The sequence below is a fragment of the Elephantulus edwardii genome, unplaced genomic scaffold, assembly GCF_000299155.1.
Source record: "Elephantulus edwardii isolate Elephantulus edwardi_28Jun2011 unplaced genomic scaffold, EleEdw1.0 scaffold00360, whole genome shotgun sequence".
Lineage (NCBI taxonomy): Eukaryota > Metazoa > Chordata > Mammalia > Macroscelidea > Macroscelididae > Elephantulus > Elephantulus edwardii.
In genome coordinates this window covers 559,756-571,048 of record NW_006400110.1, presented here as the reverse complement: position 1 = coordinate 571,048, position 11,293 = coordinate 559,756, and the positions used below count along the sequence as shown (strand labels likewise).

Sequence of the window (11,293 nt, the reverse complement as noted above, 5' to 3'; positions counted from 1 at the left end):
TGTGCTTTGGCTTCTCTACGCTCCAGTGCAATCTTCAGAGTCTCTTCTGACATCCATTTTGGTCTTTTCTTCCTCTTCTGTCTTTGTAATGACCGCTTACAACCCTGTGTCTATGACAAACCCGATATAATGTCACAATGACTGACAGAATGGGCAGAATCAAGTCAATGCAGTGAATGGGAGGGTTAAAAAACAACTGAGACACAGAAAAAATAAAAAGCAAAATTTAAAAATCCTAGAATCAAACAAAAAAAGCATAAGACACCAACATTTGTAGAGTACAGCAAAAGCAGAACAGACATAGCAATAAATGCCTACAGTTAAAAAAAAAGCTCTAAAAAGCTACAAAAAAGGGGGAAATAATAAAAGATCAATGCAGAAATAAATGAAACTGAAAACAGAAATAATAAAATCAACCAAAGCAGAAGATGTAAACAAATAACTTAGAAAATTACAACGGTGGTGTTCTAAATGATCAAAAGAGAAAAGACTCTCATGAAAAACTGTACTCCATGATTTTGAAATCTAGATGAAAGATAAACTCCTAGATAAAAAAAATTATTTAAACTATCAAAAACAGATGTAAAAATTAAAACAAATTTTTACAGAAGATAAAAGATAGCATTTAAATAAAACCAAAACAAAACCCCACAACTCCACAAAAACCATGATCACCATCACCACCAAAATGCCAATGACCAGATGGCTATGCTGGAGCATGTTATCAAACATCCACAGAACACTGCAACTAGTCCACTCAAGTTCTTCAAAATAGAGAAGAAAAGAGGCATCATATTGTTTCTATGAAGCCAGCATAAACTTGATGCCTAAGGCAGACAAAGATATTAAAAAAGTAAAAGAAACAAACTAGGCGACTCTAAGAAAGTGATTCAACAGAACGTGGAAACTATCAAACAGTGTCATTAGTATACAAGTAAATTCCTGCTGAAGATTATTAAAAAACCAAAACAGTACACTGACCGGGAACTACCAGAAATTCAAACTGGATTCAGAAGAGGCCTTGGCATGAGGGATGATGTAGTTTTAAGGGTTTACTGTTCAAACGGCTTCCCTACCCATGATCTTATTTTGCCATATGCAAATAAGGTGTGTGAACCTATCCACAAGGGGATTGGCTAGTCTCACCATAAAATAAAGCAGACCCAGCAGTAAAATTAGAAGATACCCACCACCAGCAAAGAAGTTAAGACAATATACCATGTCCTTTGGGCCCAGATATTCTTATGACAGCAAGAATCTATGGCAGCAGCCATGACCAAAGAAGAGGACCAGAGGGACCTGACATATTTGGCGTTGGGACTGCTATCCCCCAAAGAACCAGAGTTAAGAGTCTTTGTCTAAGTTTGTTGGACAACTGGAGGACTAGTGCAGGCGGAGGGGGATAGTAGGAGGAGTGACAAGCATATTTTGCAATCTGTCCTGACGGTGACTGTATTCTGTTACTAACCTAGATTATACATAGACTTTTGACCTCCTCAATATGGCTCTGTATGGTCTGTGAGCTATCATATTAAATTCTGGACCTAGTAAAGCAGTTAAGATTGTGTTGAATAGAAAGAGGAATGGAAGCATGGGGAACATGTCTGACCTCATGGGAACTGGTTTTGTGTTGTTGATGCTGTTGACAGGGGCAGCTCCCTTTTGAAGTTGGTAAAGATCAGATATGACCATTCCCACGCAGCCCTTGCTCTTTTTACAGGTGACATGAATGATGGCAGATGGATCTTGACTGAAAAGAGAGAATACTAAAAAGATGTTTATCTGTGTTTTATTGATTATGCAAAGGAATTTGACTGTGTGGATCATAAAAAATTATGGCTAGAACTGAGAAGAATGGGAATTCCAGAAAACTTACTGTTGGTTTTTTTTTTATTATTATTGTGCTCATATAAAAGCTATCCTTTGCAACTGCATGACTTAAAATCAAGAATGCAATGTATATGAACTTTTTAAGTAAACCAGTATAAAAATACATTTTTTTAAAAGAGAAAGCATGAAGAAAGACATGCAACAGTGCTGAATCCTTTCTCCATATCAAATCCATCTGTACGGCAAGCAAATAATTTAAGCAGCTAAACTTCAGAAGAAACTCATCAACTACCTGCATTATGCAAATCACTCAACTTTTCTTACTGAAACTAACAACTCAAAGTGCTTGCTGCAGAAGATCAAAAACTGCAACCTCCAACATGGATTACATCTCTCTCTTTATTTTTATTTCCATTCATTCATTGTAGCACTTTTCTCTCTGCCCACCCCTCTCCCCCCTGCCCAGTACATTCTTCTCTTTGAATAGTAAAAGAAAAATTCTTTCACTGTTTTACAATCCCTCCCCCCAGGTCCACTCCACTATGCAGCCTTTGTTCTGGACTCCTGCCATGACAATAATATCTAATCCATATCCCTTTTAAACAGTTTTCTTCCTCATCTGTTTTAAATGCAGTATATATTATTTATCCCATCTTTCTCAGTCTCCACCCCAACCCCGGTGTCAGTCCTGTTTTACGACAGTGGCACCATGCAGTATTTTTCCTTTTGTGACTGAGATATTTCACTCAGCATGTCCTCCAGTGTCACCCATTTTTAATAATATTTCATGAGTTCCTTGTTTTTCAAAACAGCGTAGGATTCCATTGTGTGAATATACCACAGCTTCTCTATCCATTCGTTTGTTGATGGGCACTTAGGTTGTTTCCAACTCCTTGCTATTGTGAACAAAGCCACCATTAACATGGGTATGCATATATCTGCTTGGGTGGCAGTTATGGTCTCTTTGGGATATATTCCCAGTAGTGGAACTGCTGGGTCAAATGGCCAACAAGGAAAAAAAAATGGCCAACAAGCACATAAAGAAATGTTCAAAATGCTCTAAGAGATGTAAAGCAAAACAACTATGATATATCATCTCACCCCAGTCAGAATAGCAAAATTTAACAGAACAGCAAGTAACAAATGCTGGCGAGGCTGTGGAGAAACCGGAACCCTTATTCACTGTTGGTGGAAGTGTAAAATGGTACAACCAATGTGGAAGGCAGTGTGGTGCTTTCTCAAACAGTTGCAAATGGATTATATCTTGACTACAAGAAAACATAATTGGACCAATAGAAAACCATGACAGAGGGAGAAAAGATTTAAGTTGTCTATGATTTTATTTTATTGGTATTCACAATGAACATTCATGGGTACAGCAGTCAAGAAATCAAAAGAAATGTTGCACTGGGAAAATGTGCTGTCAAGGACCTCTTCAAATAAGGTTTACAGAAGAAACAATGACTTTTGAGTTGTGCTGCAGGAGAATACTTACTAACACGTGGACTATAAAACGAAAGAGTGCAGTGAGAGAGCTCCTTGGAGGCAAGGATGGTGTAGCTTTGTCTCATATACTTTGGGCATATTGTCAGAAGAGGCACATCATGCTAGGAAAGGTCAGAGAAAGAAAGGAAGCTCTCCAACAAGATAGACTGACATAAGAACTGTGACAAAGTGTTTGAGCATACCAGAGATTATGAGGATGGATAGCACAGGACAATATTCAGATCTGTTATGTTTTCAATCATAAATGACTTGCAGACAGCTAACAACAACATCATACACTCATATGCCTTATGAACATGGATAAAAAAAACTTTCCAACAAATGCATTAACACATTTCAGCAACCTACTTTTAAAAAAAAGGTCATAATATAGCATGATTGATGAGATTACTATCAGGATTATAAAACAACTTAATAGAAAATCAATGCAATCCACCACATAAATAAAACAAAGGAAAAGTACTATATCACTGGACCAAATGATACAGAAAAGTCATTTTATAAAAGTCAACAATACTCTTCTGATAAAAAAACTCTCAGCAAAATGAGAATAGGAGGGAATCTTCTCAATGTAATTACGAGTATATAGGTAAATCAACAGCCAACATTATTTATACTCAACAGAGAAAAGCTGACATTCCAGTTGAGAATGAAAATGAAACGAGATGTCCATCCTCAGTGCTCTCCAATGCACTGTGGGGAAAAGCAGGGCAGGTTGTCCATAGCAACATTATACTGGAAATCCTAATCTTGAAAAGGCAAAAAAGGATACAATGTATCCAAATGATAAAGCAAGAGGTAAAGTTGTCAAGATTCTACAAGAAAACCACTAAAACCAATAGAAAAACTTAAACATTGCAGGGTACAAATTAACGCAAATATCACTTGGTGTTCCTCTGGCTACCACTGCATATTGATATAAAAAGACATTGTAGAGAACTTGATAAAGTGGAAGAAAAAAGGTGGAATAAAACTCTAAATCATAAAAAATGGTCAGGTTTATTGGTCTGAAAGACTAGAAGAACTCTCTAGACCATGGCCCTTAGCTAATCTTGAAACCTGGAACTGAACTCACTCCTGTGGCCTTTCAGTCAAACAATAGGTATAACCACAGGATGAACAATAACACAAGAGAAGTACTCATTCCTTAGACAAACATGTAAGATTAAAGGGGCAGAATTTGCCCAAGGATAAAGCTCAGAAGGCAGGAAGGGAAAGTCAAGATGGATGAATAGAAATAAGAATCACAAGGACAAAAATGGGAGGAGTGCTGTTACAGTATGGGGATTGTAATACTGATGCCATAAAACATAAAGCCATGTATGAATGGTTAAATGGAAAACCAATTTGCTCTGAAAACTTTAATTCAAAACACAAAGAAAAAATCAGCAGGAGTCTTCTACATCATCAAAGACTATGCTAAAACAGTAACTAAGAGCATACTTGCCAAAACTTTAAATTACCTAGAAATTAATGTAACTAAGGACATAAAATATATAATGAAAATTATTAAAAGCAACAAACTACAAGAGACTTATCAAAATTGAAGAATATCCTACGCTCATTAACTAGAACACTTAATATAGTGAAAATGGTAAAGAAATCTATCTAAAATTAATTCTACCTAAAGAAATCTACAGATTCAATGCAAATCCACTATAAATCCCCAACATTCTTTATGGAAATAAAACAATCTAATAGGGAAATCTCATAGGGAAAGGAAATGAATTAAACTGAAGAAACAGAACAAAGCAACATGCCCTGTGTTCCCCAATATCAAAACATACTGTTGTAGTTATTGCTAGGTACCCAAGAATGGTAACTGACCCTTAAGTAGATTTTCAGAGACAGTGAACTGCAAGGGAGGAAACTTTCCATCATTGATCAGTGGTACAGATGGTGCGTTGGAGTTGGCATTGTGACTCCTTACTACCAAGCCATCAGAGTTCCCTAAAACATACTAGACATCCACTGTAATCAAAACACCCTGGTACTGGTTCAATAAGAGACAGACACATAGACTAATGGAACAAAATTGAGAATCCAGAATTAAACTCAATCATTTACTGACTGCTTCTGAATGGGACCAAAGTCTATCTAGAGAGACAGAAATAGTCTCTTTACTAAATGTTGCATCTTTACTCACAAAAATAAAACAGGACCCATACTTCTTCAATTTCTAGTTTTCCAAAATTCAAGCTACAAACATTCCATGTTCCAATTATTAAAGAATATCTGCCGTTATCTTCCCCTTATTTCAACTGACTTTCAATCTGGGCTTTCCAGTGACACAGTAATTATCCACGCTCCTCTACTGTTCATAGGGTTTACAGGGTCAACAACTTCATCTTACTTGGATCCACAATCAATACCATTGGTCCCACCAGAATTCAGGAAATCAGAAGACATACTGCACTGGAAAAGTCAGCAGAGACCTCTCCAAATGACTGAGGAGTAATGATATCAGATTGAGAACTAAGGTGTGTAAGATCCAGGCTATAGTCTTTCCAATCACTTGCTACGGATTTGAGAGCTGGATAATGAAAAGGATGACAGATGAAGAATTGTTATTTTTGAGCTGTGGTGCTGGAGAAGAGCACTGAACATCCCATGGACTGCCAAAAGAACAAACAAGTATGTCTTGGACAAAGTGCAGTCAGAGTACTCTTTGAAGGGAAAGATGATAAAGCTTCACCTCACATACTTCGAGCATGTTGGTAGGAGGTGGCTATTCCTTGAAGAGGAAAATAGTAATTGGAAAGGCAGAGAGTTAGCAAAGGAGGGGAAGACCCTTGGCCAGGTGGACTGACACAATGATTTACAAAATGGGCACTAGTGTGTCAGGAAGTTATGAGGATGGCACAGGACCGAGTTCAGATCCATTATTCATGGGGTCGCTATGGGTTGTATTCAATTTGACGGCGCCTAACAACAACAGACGTCTTACTATATACAAAATCAATTCAAAATGGATAAAGGATCTAAAATTAAATCAAAACCATAAAATATCTAGAAGATAACATACGAAGAAAACTACGGGGCTTAATCTTTTATAAAAATAGAACATCATAACAAATACATGAATGTAAGATGAAATAATTATCATAAAATGAAAAACTTGTACTCAGTAATCTCTTAAACAATCTCAAAAGAGAACAGTCTCAAAAATTTTTATAAAATTGCAACATCTCCACAAAAAAAAAAAAAAGATAAATAACACAATCACAACATGAGCAAAGGATAAAAAGGAACCTTCACCAAAGCAAACAGCCAAATAAGCTGCAGCTGGGTGCTGTTTAGTCAACTTCAATTCTTCAGCCATTGTTTTTTTTGTACCGAGTCAAAACTGACCCACAGCTGGCCCTCCAGTGGGCTTTCAGAGAGAGTGAATCATATGGGAAGAAACTGCCCACCTTTTTCCCATGGAGCAGCTGCAGATTTGAACCATGTACCTTCCTTCAGGATGGCAGCACAGTTCCTTACCACTAGGCCATCAGAGTTTCCTAAGTCATTAATGAGATGTAAATACAAACTCTAAGAGATATGTTGTTGTTGCTGATTGTCTTCGAGTTGAGCACGACTCATAGCAATTGGTTCATAACCAATGGCCTGAAGGCCTTCAACAACTATTGACATTTATTAAAGTTCATAGAGTTTCTGGAGGCAAGTTGTTTAGGAATTGGATGCCACTCCTGCTTCCAAACCTGTCATAGAATGTTATTGGTTCAGTCTCCTGCAATGCATAGCAACCCTGAACCATTCATTGCCCTAGGCCAGTCTCACTAATTCTGACACACCAACCCTCATTGGCCCAGTCACTGTTATCAATCCATCTCAGCCAGGGTAGGTACCATTAAGAAAAATGATGAAGCCATAAAAAAATAACATGGATGGTCCAAAAGGGCATATCCTAAATGAAGGAAGTCAAGAACACAAGGACAAATGTGAAATGTGGGCTTTTGGTAGCAGTACTGACTGCACAACCAGAATTCCTCAAGTATGTATAAGTAAAAATATGTGGGGGCAGGCATATACATTAACTGAAGACACAAACATAAAAACTTCTTAAACATAAATAAGCACTTTCCAACACTAGTCCTCTGGATTTAAAGGTTAAGATCAAAGTCTCACTGGACAACTCAAATGACGTAAGACAGTACATAAAAATCAAGATCTACCTCCTTGTGACCTGAACAGCACCCAGATCTTACATCTTTAAAGATAAGGCCAAAGAACTTTCCAGAACACCAAGAGAGGCCGGGGAGTGATGGCTGCTTGCCTGAATTATACACAGTGGCGTATTCCTTTACCATATCCAGCCAGCTCAACGGCTATAGAAAAGAGTGAAGAAAACCACTTACTATAATGTTTTGGGGTCAAACCCAGAGCCCAGCTTATAGGAAACTGGCCTTCAAGTACCACCCTGATAAGAATCAAAATGAAGGCAAGAAGTTTAAACACATTTCCCACGCTTATCAAGTGCTTTTTGATGCAAAGAAAAGAGAACTATGTGATAAAGGAGAACAGACCATCAGGGAGGGTGGAGCAGGTGGTGATTTTTGGCTCACCCATACACATCTCTGGTATGGTTTTTGGAGGTGGTGGAAGAATGCAGAGAGAAATGAGAGGAAAAAATGTTGTCCATCAGTGTGCAGTAACATTAAAAGATTTACATAACAGTGCAACAATTTAGCTTTATAGAAGAATGTGATTTGTGACAAATGTGAAGGCTGAAGAGTGAAGAAAGGAGCAGTAGAATGTTGTCCTAATTCCTGAGGTACCAGAATACAAGTAAGATTGGACCTGGAATGGTACAGCAAAATCAGTCTCTGTGCCATGGGGGAAGAGATCAGCCCTAAAGACAGATGTAAAAGCTGCAATGGAAAGAAGATAGTTCAAGAGAAAAAGGTTCTAGAAGCTCATATTTACAAAGGCATAAAAGATGTTCAGAAGATAACATTCTACAGTGTAAGAGACCAAGAGCCAGGACTGTGGCAGGTGATACTATCACTGTGTTAGATCAGAAGGATCATGTGGTTTTCACTAGACAAGAAGATCTTTTCATGTGTGTGGACATATAGCTGGTTGGAAGTATTGTGTGGCTTCCAAAAGCCAGTACCTACTCTTGACAACTGACCCACAGCTGTCACCTCTCATTCAGGTCAGATTGTTAAGCATGAGGATATCAAATATGTTTTAAAGGAAGGCATGTGAATTTTCATAAACCATACCAAAACGGGCACCTATTCATCAAATGTAAGGTTAACTTTCCTGAGATTGGCTTTCTTTCACCTAAAACTGACCAAGGATAATAGGAGAATAACTGATGCCTTTGAGTTATGATGCTGGAGAAGAGTCTTGAACATACCACAGACTACTAGGAGGACAAATAGGCCTGTCTTGGAGATGGTGAAACCAAGTTTCTCCTTGGAGGCAAAGATTTTGAAGCTCCATCTCACATACTTTGGGCCAGGAGGGAACGGTCCCTGAAGAAGAACCTCATTCTCAGAAAGGTGAAGGAATAGTACAGGAGAGGAAGACCCAGGATGAGATGGATTGACATTTTGGCGCAACGGGATTAGCTGTGTCAGAGTCAATGAGACTGGCTCAGGAAAGGGCAGGCTTCAGAGTTAATATACACAGATTTACTATGATTTGTGGGTGACTCGACAGCACAACTATGGACCTCTAGAAGCCAAAAGCAAAAAGGTACCCCAAAGCACAGAGAAACAATCTTACATGGGCTTTCATTTCACTGCCCTTAGACGAGAACAACGAAACTGAGTAACTGTTAAATTAGTCCAGCTGCCATCTTTCAGCAAGGATCTACTATTTTCAAAGTAGATGAAAATCAGATGCACAACAGAATCTGGCTGCTGTGCAAGAATACAAGCTGTCCTGTTCCTTCTGCCTAGGATCCAAGTGTCTCAAGACAACTGACAATCCTACTTAAATATTTTCAGAGACTAAAATAATCAGCAACCTACAAAAACTTAAGAAACTCGTCGAAGTTGATAAAATCCTGAAATACAGATTGGGGGGGAAAAGCAGGCATCTGAATATTAAATGTGTCAAAATATACATATGCAAAACAACTATGAGATATCATCTCATCCAGGTAAGAACAGCAAAATTTAACAGAAAAACAAGTTCTGTTAACAACAAGTTGGTGAGGTTGTGGAGAAACTGCAACCCTTATTCACTGCTGGTGGGAGTGTAAAATGGTGCAACCACTGTGGAAAGTGGTATGGCACTTTCTCAAAAAGTTGCAAATAGAGATACCATTTGACCCAGCAACTCCAGCCACTACTGGGAACATACCCTAAAGAGACCATAACCGATATCCAAGCAGATATTTGCACACCCATGTTTATCACGACTTTGTTCACAACAGCAAGGAGTTGGAAACAACCCAAGTGCCCATCAACAAACAAATGGATAGAGAAACTGTGGTATATTCACACAATGGAATACTATGCTGCATTGAAAAACAAGGAACTCATGCAATATTATTCAAAATGGGTGACCCTGGAGGACATTATGCTGAGTGAAATATCTCAGTCACAAAAGGACAAATACTACATGGTGCCACTGTTGTAGAATGGGACTGACATCAAGGTTGGGGTCAGACTGAGAAAAACTGGATAAATTATGTATACTGCATTGAAACAGATGAGGGAGAGAACAATTTAAAAGCGAAATATGATAGGGTATTATGGTTATCACAAGAGTCCAGAGTGAAGGTTGCATAGTGGAGTGTACTCAGGGCTGTGGGAGGGGTGCAGGGGGATTGTATACCAATGAAAGAATTTTTCTTTTACTTTTCAAAGAGAGACGCGAACTGGGGGGAGGGGTGGTCAGGGAGAAAAGTGTAACAATAAATGAATGGAAATCCAAAATCTATGTAAATCTTCATGAAAATTAATAAAGTAAAATTTAAAAAATTATATACACAAATTAGAATTTATAGAGTAATACACAAGAAAGTTGGGGAGCTCTGGTGGCCTAGTGGCAAGGAGCTGCAACTACAATCCCAGAGGCGGACGGTTCGAATCCACCACATGCTCTGCCGGGAAAGGAGGGACAATCTCCTCCTTTACCAGTCAGATCTGATTTGACAGTACACTCACACAAAAATAATAATTTAAAAAAAAAAAAACTCTGTAAAGGCACAAAATGGAACGCAACAGTATACAATGAAACATAATTCATATATTTTCTTGTTGTGTACCGTCAAACGAGAACTGACCCAGAGATAACCCTCGAGCACATTTTCAGAGAAAGTAAACAGCACAGGAGGAGACTGCCCATTTTTCTACTGCGGAGCAGTACATGGATTAAAACTGTATGACTGAAAGTTGGTAGCGCAGCTCCACACCAGTACACCAGGATACTGGCTCCTTAATTCATATATGCATGTAACAAAAAAGAAAAATAGAAATTTATTTTATTTAAATTTGTCACTTAACACTATATAAAACGTTAAAAAGTAATACAAATATCTGACAGTACTTTAGAATTGTAACTGAATTTTTATAGATTAAAAAATACTCTATAAATAAGCCTCATTAGTATGCTGTTGTTTTTATTATGTGCCGTCGAGTCTAAACACTGCTCTGTCCTCTGCCAATCTCACTGTCTCCGACACATCCATCCAGATTACCCCAGTCACTGAATTAATTCACTTCATAGAGAGTCTTCCCCTCCTGCACTGTCCCTCCATCCTCCCAAGCATGATGTCCCTCTATAAGGACTGGTCCCTCCTTACAACATATTGAAAGACTGTCAGACAAAGCCTCAGAAACCTTGCCTCCAAGCAACAGCCTGGTTTAACCCTCTTCAGGATGAAGCTGTTTGTTTTCTTAGCAGTCCATGGTACATTCAATACTCTTCTCCAGCACCACAATTCAAAGGCATCAATTCTCCTTCTGTCCTCCCTAGTCATTGTCCAACTCTG

The 11,293-nt window shown here is 38.3% G+C and overlaps 1 protein-coding gene and 1 pseudogene across 1 annotated transcript in view; one reads left to right on the top strand and one right to left on the bottom strand.

Annotated features, from left to right (window-relative positions):
• The window catches only part of ZNF292 (zinc finger protein 292), a 171,052-nt gene that overhangs the window by 30,886 nt on the left and 128,873 nt on the right, over positions 1-11,293 (bottom strand). The window lies entirely within an intron of this gene.
• The window catches only part of LOC102848667, a 6,209-nt pseudogene continuing 2,138 nt past the window's right edge, over positions 7,223-11,293 (top strand).